Below are 17,885 nucleotides of genomic sequence, written 5' to 3'. Positions count from 1 at the left end.
AAAATTTGAATTAATTGTCAAGTCCTGTGAGAGGTAGCTATATCATTTTTTGTCCAGTCTCTGCATAATGGGAAAGTGCAGGGCTTGTCTCAAATCCTGGCTAGAGTAGTCTGTGAGGCTGGATCATCTCAGCTAGCTATCTGGAAATTGTCCTGAGCAGTGTGTAGTCAAAAGTCAATATTTAGGTGATGTTTGTCAGCTTAGTGGCATTATCATAGTCCTTGTGGAATCATTGTTGTGGGGCCCCATCATCCTTTTGGAGACTCCAAAGATTGCTGTTAGGCATGGTCTTGGTTCACTGCAGAAAACACTATTAGGTGTGGTCATAGTTCACTGCAGAAAATCTTCTCTGTGGGACATTTTTTTTTCTGTATGATTTGTCCTTTTTCTTCAGATGTCTCATTTGTGCAGTGTTCTTCAGATTCCTTAGCCTTCATTCTCCTGTAAGACAAAAACAAAACCCTTCCCCAACCCTGACTTTGGGGAGGTTCCCTTCCTAATCTTTATCAGTTTTGGTTTATGGTTTCTCCTGAAATTTTTTTGTTTATTTTCTGAAGCTATTCTATCATCCAGAGCAGTATGGTTTCTTACAATAGGTCTTAGGTTCTTTAATTGCTCTGGGGAGGAGTTTCTTCCACAATGAGAGGAAAGGACTGAATGGAATTTGACATGGGGGCCTTCAAGAGGCCTCTCAAGGTGTTTCCAAAAGTGAGGGCAAGGGATTACCTTGTCTGTCCCTTGTTGATCTACATTTGTTAATCCAGTGTCTGCCTTTGCCACACCTTCTGCTTAATCCAAAAGGGAGGGGCATTCTGTTGGATTATTACTTGGAAAAACATTGTTTCTAGGAATGCTCTGTTTACAATCCTCTTTTAGGTGACCTTGTTTACCACAATTGAAACATTTGATATTACTATTTTTCTTCAAACCTCTGGAAATCACTTCTCCTATCCAAGCATCATCATGGTCATGAGATTCAATACTAATTGTATTTTGTATCCATTCCTCCAAGGGTGCTGATCTTGCGTTTAATAGCCTAATTACCCTTTTGCATTGTGCATTAGCATTTTCAAAAGCCAGAGATTCAATTATTATTTGTCTAGCTTCTGAATTTGGTATCATTCTATTTACTTCTGACATAAATCTTTGTAAGACATCAGTGAAGGTTTCTTTTGAGCCTTGTATAACTTTAGTAAATGACTCAATTTTCTTTCCTACTACTTCAATTCTGTCTCAAGCATTCGAGGCTGCTGCACAACCTAAGGCCAGAGTGTGGTCATCATATAGAGACTGACTTTCTACATTAGCATAATCTCCCTCTCCAAGAAGTTAGTTTTGGGAGATTTCTATACCTCTAGCCCTACTTCGTTGTTCATTGGTCATAACCTCATCTTTCCACCAGGTCCACCATTGTAATTGAGGACCAGGCTCCAAGACTGCTGTAACCAAGTCTCTCCAGTCTTGAGAGACAAGTCCATTGCAAGTTGACCATGAGTTTAACATCTGCTTCACAAAAGGTGAATGCATTGCATATGAGACTATCACTTCCTTGAATCTCCTTAAATCTGACATTTCCAAAGGAGTCCATTCAATTTTATGAAGTCTGAGGGATATGTATCATTTGGCAGTTCCTGTAAGGTTACTAGATAAATTAAGGTTGGCTGTTTGAAAGTCTTAGGCTGTTTCTCTGTAACCTTATAATGCAATGCTGAGATTGGTTCTCCTTTAAATTCCTCTGTCTGGGTCTGAATATCTTTATGATCTGTTTTAATAAGTTTTTCTAAAACTGTTATCTTGGCACTCGTATTAACCAACTTTTTTAATGATAAAATAAAAATGATCAAATGTAATATTTATAATTGACATTACATAAATCCCATCTAAATTAATTATCCTCACATTCAATTGCTCCATTTTCAAACTGTCCCTTGTATTATCATACAGAGACCTAACTCTCCCCACTGTAATGATGTTTCCCGTTTTTTAATGTGTGTGTGGGAACTCTCTTTTAACTAATTCTTCCTCTTAAGAATTCCCAATTGTCTCACCAAATCTACTGACAATGATGATTCAGATGTGAGGCTAACTGCTTCTGCATAGAATAGTAGAAGCCCAAGCAGGTTTCAAGGCAGCTACCTAGTGTGGTAGCAGCCCAAGGAAGGGGTCTGGGGAGAGCCCACAACCCACCAGGAGAAAAGAAGCCAAAGAGCCAGTCGTCTGCATGGGGGAACATGTGAAAGCAGCCAACTCCTGCTGTTTTTGGAGCCCAGACGCCTATGGAGTTTGCTGAAGATAGGCTGCAGCAGAAATTTAAGCCAGCAGGGTAGTGACTCCTGCTGTATGCAGCTCCAGCCCTTGCCAGTGGCTGCAAAGCCAACAGGCAAGCAGCTTCTTCATGAATTCGTGCCCCAAAAGTTGGGTGCCAGAGGTAGCACGAATCGTAATTGGTCTTAATAAAAACCTGGAGTCAGATATAGGGGTAAATGCTGAAGAATCAGAGAGAGACAAAGGAGCCAGGCAGAGACTTCTTACCTCTATGGAATCCTCATACCAAAAGGGGCTGAGCTCCTGTCTCCACCCGGCCTTACCACTTCCTGTTTCCTCCTCCCAAGTGTTGGGATTAAAGGTATGTGCCACCACCGCCTGGCCTTTAGTGGCTGGCTTTACACTCTGATCTCTAGGCAAAATTTATTTGTTAAAAGCACAAACAAATTATCACCACAAAGATGTTTTAATATTTCAGGCCCATTGGCTCCCTCGTCATGTATGATGTCTTTCCCTGTAGTCCTACCTTACCTCATGTGCAGATAGCTGCACCAAGTTACTTCAAGTTAGAATTCTCCTGGAATAGTTTTTCTTTTAAAAGACAGTATCATCCAAATATTTGGTTAATATGTGTAATCTGGCAGGAATATTGCCAAAAATTCTAGGCTGGAGTGGGCTACAGAAAGAGAGAGAGAGAGAGAGAGAGAGAGAGAGAGAGAGAGAGAGAGAGAGAGAGAGAATTGACAGTGTCATATTTGGTGCTGGGCAAGCAGCACCTCCTCATATGTCATCATGATTGTCTATTGATTAGTCACTTAACATTCTCATTTATTCTCTTCCTCCAATTTGACTCTTGGGGAGATCTTTTAAAGCAAATGAAAGCACATCACAGCCCCACCCCAAGTGCTGTTTCCCTTCTCAGACTCTGAAAAGTCCGCCTTGTCTCCTTAGCAGATGTACCTGGGTAGTCTGTGTTCCACACCGACCGTCTCACATCTTCGTACTCAGTGACATTTATGTTCCGAGCAGCGTCTTTACCCTTGTCCTTCAGTGGTGAGCTCACTGCTGAAGCTCCAGTCTTCCTACTCCCTCCTTCCCTTCTCCCCCAGGACTGAGAATCATGGGCAGGTGGAGCTCTTCTGTGGACGTATCTGTGATGGGTTTTCTGGATGATTGAGTCTGAAAGCTCTGACTTGAAGGATGGATTGATACCATGATGGTGTTACTGGGAGGTGGTGAAAGGAGGTGGGGCCTGCCTGGAGGATGTGTGCTTGGGGCCTGTGTCTTCCTTTGCTTCTTGGTCACCAGGATATGACCTGCTCTGCCCTGACACATCTTCCTTGCTTGTGCCCATGGCACATCTGGACGCATGAGCCAAAGCAAACCTCTCTTCATTTTAAATTGTGCTGCCAGGTATTTGTCACAGCTGCAGAAATACCTCACCCCTTTCTGCTTGTGTTCTCACAGGCCTGCCTCCGTGTTAGCGGGAGTGTTGCCTGCTGTGTTTGGAATTCATCAGTTGATGGACATCTAGGCTGTTTCCATTTCCTGACTGTTGTGACTGGGACAGCAGTGACCATGGATGAGCAGGTGTCTCTATAGTAGGATGTAGAGTCCTAAGGGGTTAAATTGGAGTGAGGAATGGGAGGACAGGATGGAGAAGGGACTATGGAGAGGGACAGTGACACCAAAGACGTTTGAAAAAGTCATGGAAACCTACTATAGAAGCTTCCGTTATCTCTCGTTTGCTTCTGTTGCTGCAATAGACACCATAACTGAAAGCATTTGGATACAGGGCTTATTTTATCTTATACTTCCAGGTCATAGTCCATCATTGAGGGAAGTCAGGGTAGGAACTGTAGCAAGGACCATGGGAAGGATGCTTATTGGCTTGCTCTCAGGCTCACATCCATCTACTTTTCTTGTTCTTCCCAGGATCCCCTGCCCAGGGGTCACACCGCCCACAGTGGGCTGGGCCCTCACACATTGGTCATTAATTGAGAAAATGCTCCATAGATGTTGCTGCAGGCCACAACCATTATAAAGAAACCATTTAATTGGGGGCTTGCTTACAGTTTCAGAAGTTTAGTCCATTGTCATTGTATAGGAAGCATGGCAGAATGCAGGCAGATGCTGGAGCAGTAGCTGAGCGCTACATTCTGATGTGAAGGCAAAGAAAAAAACTGGGTTTGGCATGAGCTTTTGAATCCTCAAAGCCACCCCCAGTGACATACTTTCTGCTATACACACCTCTTCATCTTTCTGATCCATTCAAATAGTGCCACTCCCTGTTGACTAAGCATTCAAGTAGTGAGCTTGTTGGGGCCGTTGTTTTTCAAACCACCACAAGGTGTATGACCAGAAGAAACTGTTTTCTGACCACAAGGCAGCCGCACATAGGAACCCAAAGCAGCTCTGGCAGCATGTTCAAGGCCTGTACAAGCCAAGCTTGACCATATTCTAGCACGGAAAAGGGATTTGGGCACACAGTCCCACCCTGAGCCAATAAACTATTGCCAGTTGGTAGCCTGTGGTAGTCGACCATACTTCAGAGGAAGGCCATATATCCAAGACTATTTGGGCAGCAAAAATTGATCTTGAAGTTTTTGTTGTTGTTGTTGTTTGTTTTTTGAGACAGGTTTTTTCTGTGTAGCTTTGGCACCTTTCCTGGAACTCACTCTGTAGCCCAGGCTGGCCTTAAACTCACAGAGATCTGCCTGGCTCTGCCTCCCGAGTGCCGGGATTAAAGGCTTGTGCCACTACCACCCGGTGAAGTTTTTTTGTTGTTGTTTTTGTTTTTTTGACACAAAGTTGGGTAGATGTGGGAAGAGTGGGGGGGGGGGGCGCAGGGTTACAATGTTAAAAGCAAGTACAGAATTCTCAAAGGACTGATAAAGAATACGTATGTTTTAATAGTGAAGTTGGCAGAGCTGAAATTTCTTACCCCTGCACGGAGCCTTGCAATGAGTACATTGCATTTTTATAGAGCCAGGAGTTTCAGCAAATCTTTAAGTTTCCGTGTAGAACCTAACAAGGAAAAGGCCATGTCATGTGGTCAGTAAGTTTTAAATCTTTATGAAAAACAGCGTTAGCTGTTGTCAATGATTCCAAAAGAAGATATAATTGAGAATGGTGATGGATTTGGGTGTGCCCAAGGAAAAGAAAATTGCCTATAATATTAGGAAGTTCAAGATAACCATCTGTGGCTTGATGGAGAGGGTATAACATAAAGATATATGAAGCCATTTGTAAAACTAATTTCTCTTTCCATTTAATCTCTTGTTGCCTCAGAAAATGCGGCTAGTAATTAAGACACCATTTTGGTGTTGCTTGTAAATGCTGCCGCCTCCATTAAACTTCACACTTGTGAAAAGGAGCTATTAAAGGCAGCCTAAGGCAACACTTTTGAATAGCTAACTTTGTTAAAAATATGTTTTCCAAATTTCTTGCAATAAAATGTAATTGCATTTTCTGTGTTGACTTGCATAGACTCTTCTTGCACACTCCCCAGTCTGTGTGCTGGAGGGAGGGTCTGTCAGATTGGAGTAGCAGAGAGACTTGAATCCCCCCTTCCTTACCATTCATAATTTAAAAGTTTTCTGGTTTCTCTGCTAGATTTAAAAAAAATAGTTTACTTATAAAAAGTGACAGAAGAGAGATTTCAGAGTGAATGCTATTCAGTGTCAGCGTGTGAAAGTTATCCAAAGTTGCTGGGAAGATGGGTAAATCAGCTGCAGCTTCACTGGGCACCAGATTGCCCTCGGGAAATCTGTGAAGGCAGGAAATCCGGGAGCAGGTGGGAAGGGGTGGGAGACACAGGGGAGAGCTATCCTGTCTTTTATTTTTGGTGATGCACAATCATGGCTGTTTGACCCCAAAGTTTAGGGTCTCGAGTGGGCACCCCAAGAACCCAGACTCCGATCCAGTTGATGCAACAGCAAGAGGTGTTTATTGTTACGGCTGCACAGTCGGGCAAACTCAGCTCCAAAGAGCAAGAGTCACACCTATTGCAATCACATGGGTGCTTTTAAAGGAAAAACCCACAAAAGCCATAAGATTACAATTCCCATACAATTTCGTTTCACAAGATCACAGAGTGGTCTGATCACAGAGTGGGTACAGTCACGTCCGCATGCACATTCTTCCTGAAATCTCAAGGGGGGTATCAGGGCGGGAGTGGAGTTTACACAAAGGTCACAGTGGTCCTTCCTGGAACACTTGCAACTATCCCAGTCACAGTTGAGCGCATCTCTTAACAGAGATCTCTTTACATTGTTACATTGTTGCAGGGGTGATTGAGTAGTGGCTGAGTCAGGTTGCCCTTGGAACTAGTTTTCTTTTTAGTTCCTTATTCTCCTGGGGCTTGGGGGTGTAAGCCTAAAGGGTTAGGGTCTTTCAGTGGCCAATGGAAACATGCTCTGCTTTATAAAATCTGGCATAATCAAGTGTTGTTGTAGGTGTGAATCGCGAATTTATGAACTGTCTTAGTCAGAATTTTCCCTTTCAAATGTGAAGTGCTTGCTTCTGTGACTCTCTGTGATGACTAAAGCAGTGGGTTGTTTTAGACTAAACATTGTCACAACCTTTAAACATCATGGATCTGTCTATCTGAAGACCCACCTTAACTCATTCACATCTACGTCGTGATTTTAAAAAATGACAGGAGCCAGTGAGATGGCTCATTGGGTAAAGGCACTCGCCACCATGCCTGACTGCCAATCCCTGGGACTCACATGGTGGAGAGAGCGCCAGTTCCCACGGATTGTTCTCTGATTTCCACACACATGCAGTGGTATGTGCATTCACACTTACATGTACATCCACACACAAGTAAATAAATGAAATTTAAAACCAAAAGGATTGTTTGGCAGGGAGATGTCTCAGTTTGTAAAGTGTTTGCTATACAAGCATATGGGCCCAAATTCAATCCCCAGTACTGAATAAAAATCCAGTGTGGTGGTGGGAGCTGTAATCCCAGTGTTGAGGAGGCAGCAATAGGAGGATCCCTGGGGCTCAGTGGCTACCCAGCCTAGCTGAGTAAATGAACCCCAGACCAATGAGAGACCCTGGCTGTAAAAACAAGGTAGGTTGAATATGGTGGTACATAGTTAATCCCAGAGTACAGGAGGCAAAGGGTAGATCTCTGTGAGTTGGAGGCCAGCCAGACCCTGACTCACAAAAACCAAGGTGGATAGTTCCAGAGGTGCAACACCTGTGACTGTGTGCTGTCCTCCATTTGCTCGGGCATCCACACATGCATGCACAAAAGTGCCAATATCTGGCTGCTCACTTGGAGTTCTTTCTCCAGCTGCTGATAAATGTTATTGGGGTGGATGAGATGGCTCAGTGGGTAAAGGTGCTTGCCACCAAATCTGTCAGCCTGAGTTTGAGCCCCAAGAACCACATGTTGAACTGACTCTAAAAGTTGTCCTCTGACCTACACACACACACACACACACACACACACACACACACACACACACACACACACAGTGGTACTTGTGCATATGCACATTAACACAAAACATAATTTTTAAAAAAAAGTATTCTTGCTGAGCGGTGGTGGCACATGCCTTGAATTCTAGCATTCAGGAGGCAGAGGCAGGCGGATCTCTGTGAGTTCGAGGCTGGCCTGGTCTATAGAGCGAGTTTCAGGATAGGTTCCAAAAGCTACACAGAATAACCTGTCTTGAGAAAAAAAAATGTATTCTCTGCTTTGCACTAATTTTAACTTTAAAAGATCACCTTGAAGGACGTATATTTTTCTGCTTAGTTTGCCTGTTTGGTTATTCCTGGTATATTAGTCAGCGTTTTTTAGAGGAACAGAACTGATAGAATGAATGCCTGCCTCTATCTATATCTATCTATCGATCGATCGATCGATTGATCCATCCATCCATCCATCCATCCTCCTCCTCCTCCTCCTCATCATCATCCTCCTCGTCTGTCCAGGGGATTTATTAGAGTAGCTCCCAGGCTGTGGTCCAGCTGCTCCAACAATGACTGTCTACCAATGGAAAGTCCAAGAATCCAGGAGTTCAATCCATGAGGCTGTATGTCTCAGCTGGCCTTCAGTTTATGTCAGAATCCTGAGGACGCAGACTCCACTACCAGGAGTGAACTTACCAGTGAGAGCGAGGGCCATCAGGGAAGAAGTAGTGCTTCCTCCTTTCATCTCCTTTTATAGGCTTCCACCAGAAGGTGTGGCCCAAATTGAGGATGGATCTTTTCACCTCAAGTGATCTGGATTTAAGGTGGGTTTTCCTACATCAGATGAACCAATTAACTAAAAAAATAAATAAAATAAAAATCCCTTCAGGTAACCCAGTGACTTGAATTTTTAGTTAATTCAAGATGTAGTATAACAAACAACCCAGCCACATATTTGGGATTGTTAGCAGACTGTAAGTTGGTGTGGACAACTGTGCTATTTTAGATCTCATGTGTAAGTGAGGTTCTGCAGGGTGGTCACCACCCAGCTGAGTTCTACCTTCTATAGTTTCATTTGCCTGTGGCCAGCCAAAGTCCTTTTTTTTTTTTGGTTTTTCGAAACAGGGTCTCATTATGTAGCTCTGGCTGTCCTGGAACTCACTCTGTAGACCAGGGTGGCCTCAAACTCATAGAGATCTGCCTGCCTCTGCCTCCCAAGTGCTGGAATTAAAGGCATGTGCTACCACTTCCTGGCTCAAAGTCCAAAATATTAAATGGAAAATTCCACAAGTAAATAATTCCTAAGTTTTAGATTGAATGCTGTTATGTATAATGTAATGAGGTTCAACACCAAGGACATGCATGAGTCATCTCTTTATCCTGTATATTCATCATTAGTCAAACTGTCTTGATATTCTAGCCCTTGATGTGGTACCCCTCTCCCAGGATAGGGGAGAAGGTCTATATCTGTCTCTCTGCTGAGCTTGTTTTATTCAACATAACTGCAGGCTTACCTGTGTCATTGTGAGTGACAAAAATCTTTTCTTTTTAGAGGCCACATAAGATTTTATTGTATGTCATGAAGCATATTGTCTTTATCCATTCATTGGTTGACTGATGGACACTTAACATGATTCACTTAACATGATTCAGTGTCTTGTCCATTATACATAATGCTGCCCTGAACATGGAAGTATGCATACCAGCATACAATTCCCTTGTCTTTGGTTGTACTTAGAAATGGGGTAGGTCATAAAGTAGTTCTGTGTGGGAGCCCACTGAGGTTTCCTAGTGAAATCCGAGCTTGCTTTACCCAGCAGGGCTGCATAAGAGGATGTTTGGACCACGGGCCTGTGTACTAGGTGTTTGGAAGGGTCTACACTTGGTCGTATCTAGCAAGGGGGAGGTCTTTTGCCTCGCCCCTTGGCATTGTTATAAAAAACCCTTATGAATAAAATTCTGGGCCGGTGGATAAGGGTCTAAGCCCTCCCAAGGCTATCTTGTGTTTCTGTCTTTCTCTTTCCCCTCTATGTGGGGGCAGATCTCCCACAGTTCTGTCTTCATCTCTGCCTATGATGGTCACCCTGAGTTATATTCTGTGCAGCATGACGGCCCTCTTTCCTCCGTCTGGTCCCAATGGCTGTAGGCGCAAATTTGCCGAGCATCAGAGTGAAGCTGCCTTTTCCTGGCAAGACAGGCTGCTGAGTGTTCTTTCATGTTGCTGCTGGCCCTGTCTGCCTCTCTTCAGAGACGTCTATTCAGGTCCTTTGATGGCTTCTGACTGAGCTGTTTGAATCTGTTTTATGTCTTCTATATCAACCTCTTATCAGATGTGTGTGACGCAAGTGTCGTCTCCCATTGGGTGGGGAGATAACGTCTCTTCTCTCTACTGCCTGTTTCTCTGTGTAGAAGCCGGTAGTTTAATGCTACCTCATTTATCTTTTTCAGTCATGTGTTTAGAGTCATAAAAAAAACACCAGGTCAAATCAAAAGTTTTTCTAATTATATTTGGTTTGATGTATTGAAAACTGAGTGTGGTAGTACACACCTATATTCCCAGAATTTGGGAAGATAAGTCAGGAGGTGTCTTAAAATTGCTGTGAAGAAACACCATGACCGAGGCAACTCTTATAAAAGAAACCATTTAATTTGGAACTTGCTTACGCTTTTAGAGGGCTAGTCTATTATCAACAGACAGAGTGCTGGAACAGTAACTGAGAACCTTACATCCTCATCCAAAGGCTGCTGTTTTTGTCTAAATGTCAGCTGTTCCATTTTACCAATAAAGTCTTGGGAGCCAGATGCTGGGGCGAAAGCCTCCTAGCTCAGAGAGGCAGAGAAAACACCCAGCTGACCTTTCTGAAACAAAACTCCTCAAACTCAATGTCCCTCCCTTCTACTTCCTGTGTGTGTCTCTCTCTCCATCCTCCTGACTCCCTCTTACTCTCTATGGTTTTTCCTGTCAACTGGTCTCTTGACCTAAGGTTGACTTTATTTAATCCTGTTTACAATATTCAAGCAGAAAGCTCCTGGATTAAAGGTGTGTACTAGGGCTGAACCACACTACAACTAGAAACAGGTTTTTCCAGTAAATATTGCAGTCTCGGGGGGTTCACAGTGTGATCAAATATCCTGCAACAAAAGACAACAGGCAGAGAGAGAGGGAGAGAGACAGAGAGACAGATTGAGATTGAGATTGAGAGCCTGGTGTGGGCTTTTGAAACCTCGAAGCCCACCCCCAGCAACATACTTTCTCTAACAAGGCCAAACCTCCTAATCCTTCCCTAACAGTTTATCAACTAGGAAATAAGAATGCAAATATATGAGCCTGTGGGGGCCAATCTCATTCAAACCACCACAGGGGGATAGCAAATTTGGGACAAGACTGAGTTATGCAGAGTTCTCAGCTAGCCTGGGCTTCATAGTGAGGCCCTGTCTCAAACATTGAAAGAAAGACAGAAGAAGGAGGGGAGAAAAAAATATTGATAAATGTGACTATGTAAAAAATAAAGAACATTTAAATCCCCAAAATACTTCAGATCGGTAACTAGGAAAGCTATTTCTTAGTAACTTACTAACAGAAGAGGCTGATCTCGTTAATATACTACTAGGAGCTCTCAAAACAGACAAGGTGGGTCAGTGGTAAAGTTGCTGGTTGCCAAACCAACCTGATAACCTGAGTACAATCCCTAGGACCCACATTGTGGTAGGAGAGAACTGACCTCTGAAGGTTTTCCTCTGCCCTTTATACAAGTCATGGCACAGGCAACCCCCCCCCCCCCCACACACACACATAGGCACAGAGCAGGGTTGGGTGGGGGCAGGGACCTAATAAGACATTTGAATGCTCTGTTTATAGGAAAAGAAAGCCAAGTGGCATAAAAACATAGAAATGATGCATTTATAAAAACCCATTTATAAGCACGGGTCAAAGGGAAACCATACAACTGAGTGACAAGATGAACCGCTACTCAAGCAGTAAGAAGACACAGGCTGCCCGTGCAGAGGTCACGAACTGTTTGTCATAAGACACCTGGAGGAGAAAGCAGTCTCAGGAGTCACTGCTTGGTAGGGACTTGCAGAGGGCAGTAGTACGTACAGCAGATTGATACTTAGAATGCTGCGTACAATGTGGATAGTGTTCAGCATCCTGTCGGTGGTGCGGACACAGTATATGTGTGTCCAGTTACATTATACACTCAGAGAAGATGGATGGCTTTATCCCTCAGTAACCCCCAAATTAAAACCACCATATAAACGCTGCACTATGGGGCCATTTCTTACTTAACAGCTCATCAGGAGTCCAAAACTTTTGTAAATGTTGAAGATGCTGCAGGGAAATGGGCATTGGCACACCCCTGTGAAATGCGAGCTCCCAAGGCAACTGCCAGAGGCACGCATGCATTTATCCTCCGACCTGGCCCCTCCATTCCTAGGCACACACTCCATTTTAATCATTTCCCAGGTCCCACCTTGACCATAAGTTAAAATGATATATTTATTGTTTTGTCTGACATGAAGACTCTGTAGTTTTGATTGTTTTATTATTATTTTCTTTCTTTATTTTTGAGATTATAACATAATTACATAATCTCCCCCTTCCCTTTCTTCCCTCCAAACCCTTCTGATACCCCTTTTTCCTCTCTTTGAAATCATGCCCTCTTTTTTCATTAATTGTTACATAGCTATATGTGTGTGTGTACATTATATACATTTATATATATATATATATATATCCCTAAATACATAAATACAACCTGCTAAGTCTGTATAATGGTGCCTATATGTATATGTTACAGAGCTGGCCATTTGGTATTGGATAACTAACTGTAAGTTCAGAGAACCTACTAAACTAGACTGCTCAGTGGGTAGAAAGAAAGATTTATTGGGGATCAGACTGCTGAGGCCATCTGTGGGGGTGCCCCTTAGGAGATCTGCTTTTCTGTAAACAGAAACTGGCCTTATGCTTGTTTACCCACTAACAATTTTTCTGTTTTCTCGGCCAAAGTCCTTCTGTTTAGGATACTGTCACCAGCACTGCTATTTAGGGGGAAGGCATTGAACCTAAAATTCCAACCTTTTGTTGATGATAAGGGGAGAGGAGCCCTCTAGATATCTCCTGCTGATTGGGGGCTTTAAAATAGGGGAGTCTAGAATGCTGATCCAAAGCAGAGGCTCCAGTCAGCAGGCGATGGTAAGAGACATGAAGAAATTCCATCAGAAGCATCTGGTTTACTGACCGTCAGGTAATGTCACCCGAAAGAACCTGCAGAGACAGAGTAATCATGTTATTATGAGAAGGGTAGAGACCAGTGTGCTGAGGAGAGGAGAGCAAGGGCTCCTAGGGAGATCGCAGGAGAGTCTTGGAGTGGCCTCTGGAGTCCATAGTTTTCACTTGTCCAGACTGGTTCACAGTGGCTTTCAGCAAGTCCAGAGTTCACAGGTTCTGCAGGACCCCCTGGGGATAACAAGATAAGCCTGTTTTGAGCAGTTGCAGGATGCAGCTGATTCCAGAACAGACAAACAGACTAGGGACAGAAGGTAAAGTTAAAGAGCTTGGCGGGGGTGGGGGGGGTGGGGGTGGGAAGTGGGGGGGTGGGGGGGGTAAGAGGGTGGTGGTGGCTTTACTTGCTACTTCCAGGTCTGTCTCTTTGCTTGGGAGGTCTAGAAGACAAAAAGGACACACACCCAACAGGAAGGAGGGAAGGGGTCCCTTTGACTCATGACAGATGGATCCAAGTTGCAACTCTCTAAAGCTTTCATGAATCCTTTAAAGTTGACAGAAGAGATAAAAGTTTTTCAGGCAAGATCATTCACACCTTTAATCCCATAACTTGGAGTAGGAGGCAGAGGTAGGTGGAGCTCTGTGAGTTCAAGGCTAGCCTGGTCTACATAGCAAGCTCCAGGACAGCCAGGACTACAGAAGACAGACCTTGTCTCAAAAAAGAAAAGAAAAGAAAGAAAGAAAGAAAAGAAAGAAAGAAAGAAAGAAAGAAAGGGAAGGAAAGAAAGAAAGAAAGAAAGAAAGAAAGAAAGAAAGAAGAGAAAGAAGGAAAAAATAGATAACTTTTAAATATATTAGCATGACCACTTTCTGTAATCTACACTGAAATCATAGTAGAAAAAGCAGTTAATAATTAATAATTGTCTATAAGCGATTTGAGTAGACTCAATGCCTTTGAGCCATAGCAAAAACAAAGCCTGAAAAGTTATCATCATGATAGAAACATGAACATTCATCAGTAATAAGACCCTTTTTAAAAGTTACATTTATTTATTGAGTTTGTGTGTGTGTGCATGAATGTGTGCCACAGAGTCCAGGGAGAGCAGAGGACAGCTTATGAGTGTCCGCTCACCTTCCATTATGTGGGACCTGAGAGTTGGACTCAAGTGACCAGGCTTCCCTTCTGAGCCAGCTCCAGCCCATCAGTTGATTTTGCTGATAGTTTTCAGCAGTCAGTCTCCTCAGGCATGCAGGCAGTTCTTTAGAACATGCATTTGAGAGTTGAGTGGACACATGCCAGCACATAAATAAATCTCATGGCAGTTGTTGTCAAATTACTTTCCAAATGTTTTTTTCAGGATTTATTTTATTGTTTGTGTGTAAGTGTGTCAGTGTATGAGTATGTGTCGTGCATGCACTTAACCACTGAGTCATCTCTCTAGCTCCCCCAAGTGTTTTTTTTTATTGTTGACGGAACAGTGATGTCCCCTGGGCTGTGTCTGTTGCTTCCTTGTGGTTAGATGCAGGTTGTAGGTCTTTGGCAAGAATATCACAGCTGTGTGGCAGTGGCTCCTTTAGTGTGTCTGACAAGAGCTCATGATTCCGGTTCCTCTGATGTCTGCTGATGTTTATTTCATTCCTTCATTGAAATGCTGCCCTCTAGGCTTCTCTGTTAGGTTGTTCTTTTTTTTTTCTCCTTATATTCATAAATGCTTTGACAGTGTGGCAAGGCCACATTATTACTTTAAATCAATGTAAATACTTGTTTTCCATGCTCACCTCCAGTCAGGATGGATTGTATCCCAGATTCAGTACCATCTTAAGTAAATCACAACAGAAACTGATGAAAGTAGGTCAAGCAGAAGTACCCAGTCTGCACATCTTGCTTGAGAAAGGAACTGTAGCTGCAGTTTACATAGTGTGTCCAGGCCTGAGTGCAGGGATCTCCATAGAGCTGACCTCTGTAGTGAGGCCAAAGGCCTGGGGAAGCTGCAGCTGTGTGGCTGGAAGCTTGGCAGGATAGGTTGCCAGGGGAGGAGACAGGCTGCCATGAGCATGCAGAAAGGAACCGCAGAACAGCCCACAGGACTCATGGGTACAGGAAGGCTCATGTGCCCAGCAGCCAGGGTAGAGTTCCACAGAGGCCACCTGTGGAAGGATAGAGGATGTCTGCACTGAGGGCTGCTTTGGTACCACAAAACAGCTTGAAAAGAAGCCTGGAAAGGCCCAAACTGTAGCATAATCATGTCTCAAACAAAGCAGGAAACAGGTTTAAGGGATGTAAAAATGGACTGAAAAATTCTCTTCCAGCTGTGGATGGTAATTGGCAGGGGTGCAGGCGGGAGGGTGTGGGGAGGGGGGTAGAGAAATGTTTGAGGAGACATGGACACTTAAAGAGCTGTAGACTCCCATGCTCCAGAAAATTCCATGAGCATGAGAAAAGTGCATGGGAGACCTTTTTAGAAGTCCTGGAGCCGTTTTTCCATATGGATGCTGTCCTGCTGCCTGTCAGACCTGTAGTTCATCCATTTGTGTAATCAGTGCAGACTCAGCTTCTTATTTTATTCAGTGGGTTATAACTTGTAACTAGTATGCTTCTTGAAAAATCATCACATTTCATTATTTGTATGTGTGTGACATGTGAGTGTGCTCTTGCCATTTCTTTTGAACATAAAAACAGGTTATAATTCAAAAGTCCAGGGTTATTTGAAACTGGAAAGTATTTTCTCTGTAGAAAGTAGTAAAAATGATAACATTTCCCAATAAGCCCTTTTAAGCCAAATAATAGCTGAATTACACATATAAATATTGATTAGATTCTGGAATACAGAAGAGACCTATCTTCATCTGTTCAGAGAGCTATGTTTTACTTAAGTTGTGTAAGTGAGATTCCTATTCATCTTCCCCTTCACTGTTTGATTTACAGTGGACATTTTCCTATCGGCTAATCCATAATCTAAAAAGATTTTAGCCTCCCCTCCTGAAAGTATAGCCAGCATATTCTTTCATCAGCTTGATACAGTACATATTCTTATCCTAATAGTGAAATGTTTCACTAAAGCTTGCCCAGTGATTGGGCAAAACCAAAACTTATTATAAGTCACAGTCATCCTAGGGTCCTCCCTGTTAGGTAACCTCCCTAGATCTGTGGGTTGTAGTCTGGTTATCATTTGCTTTATATCTAGTATCCACTTATGAGTGAGTACATACCATGTTTTGTCCTTCTGAGTCTGGGTTACCTCACTCAGGATGATATTTTCTAGTTCCATCCATTTGCCTGCAAATTTCATGCTGTCATTGTTTTTCTTGGCTGAGTAGTACTCCATTGTGTATATGTACCACATTTTCTTAATCCATTCTTCAGTTGACAGGTATCTAGGTTGTTTCCAGGTTCTGGCTATTATGAATAATGCTGCTATGAACATAATTGAGCATGTATCTTTGTGGTATGATTGAGCATTCCTTGGGTATATGCCCAAGAGTGGTATGGCTGGGTCTTGAGGTAGATCAATTCCCAATTTTCTGAGAAACCACCATACTGATTTCTGCAGTGGTTGTACAAGTTTGCACTCCCACCAGCAGTGGAGGAGTGTTCCCCTTGCTTCGCATGCTCTTGTCATTTCTTACATGTGGAGATCAGAGGACAACTTGCAGAGGTCAGTTCTCTCCTATGTGGGTCCTAGGAATTGTACTCAGGTTGTCAGGCATGGGAGTAGGCACCTGCTGAGCTATCTCACCAGCCCACTAGCATGATTATTAACACTTGAATTCTGACTTTTTTTTTTATCCTGTAGGATCTTCTTGAAACAGTTGATGGTGTCCTTTGAAAGCCTCGGTGATCACTTTCGTGCATTCTGATGGGCCACACATTCTGGCTCTTCTTAGCCATCTTCCCAGGGTGCCCTGCTTCCTAGGGGTGCTAAATGGTCTTGGTGCAGGCTCTGGGGGTGTGCATGCTTTCACTGCTACTGTGGTATGAGTGCTGCCAGGCTCTCCCAGCCGTTCCTGTATTGATCCTTTTAGTGATTAAGTGAATTTACATCAATACCTCTGATTCCTTCCCACCTAGGGCTGTATAGGCCGAGTCCAACTTTTCTTGTTTAACTCCTCCTCCCTGGGCAAGAAGCCTAGTTCCCATGATCCTTAGCATATCTATGTGTTGGATCAGTCTTGCTTTGTGACATGTGCCCATTGTCATTGTCCCCACCATGGATGGATGCTTCTCTAGCCCACACAGGGCCACTGTCATCACCCTTCCTATGCATGGTGTCTTCCTTACTCTGCATCTGCCCTGGCACTCTGAACCTTGCCCTTCCCAAAGGACTCTGTTGTCTCTCCAAGGGCACTGTGGTTCTTGCCTCAGTTTATACACTTACCTTGCTCAGAATACTTCATGGGTACTTGTAAATCAGATCCAGTTGAGGGAACAGGCTACTGTATGGAATAGACTGCATGTGAAAGAGTGGAAGTCTCTGAAGGTGAACCATGAGAAGAGGACACATACACACACACACACACACACACACACACACACACACACACACACACACACGGGCCTTGCCACTCAGCAGGAACCCACAGAACATCTCTGAAAATAGTTGGCTCTCTAGAATGTAGACCAGTGATTTTCAGGAAAGCATCTGAAAGAATCTCCCCTCATGAACCTGCCTATCCTTGACAATATTGTTTTTTCCATCAGTTTTTAGGTGAGAGCTATTCAAGAATCTAGCCTGAGCCACTCAGCTGGAAATGTCCAGGGAGTGGTCCTGATCAAATTCCATCCTAGTCAGTATGTAAACTTTTAGAGAAGTTCATTTTTTTTGCCCCCCCCCACAATAAAAAATGGAGCCCAAGACCTGCTGTGAGGAGTCTGAGTGACTGTAGAACTTGAGAGATGGAGAAGAACAGTGGAGGATGGGAGCAGACCACAGAAATGTGAGTTCATGAGACATGAAACTTGACACAT

The sequence above is a fragment of the Peromyscus californicus genome, unplaced genomic scaffold, assembly GCF_007827085.1.
Source record: "Peromyscus californicus insignis strain IS unplaced genomic scaffold, ASM782708v3 Scaffold_2__1_contigs__length_46816999, whole genome shotgun sequence".
Classification (NCBI taxonomy): Eukaryota; Metazoa; Chordata; class Mammalia; order Rodentia; family Cricetidae; genus Peromyscus; species Peromyscus californicus.
Note: the sequence above shows the minus strand (reverse complement) of the source record.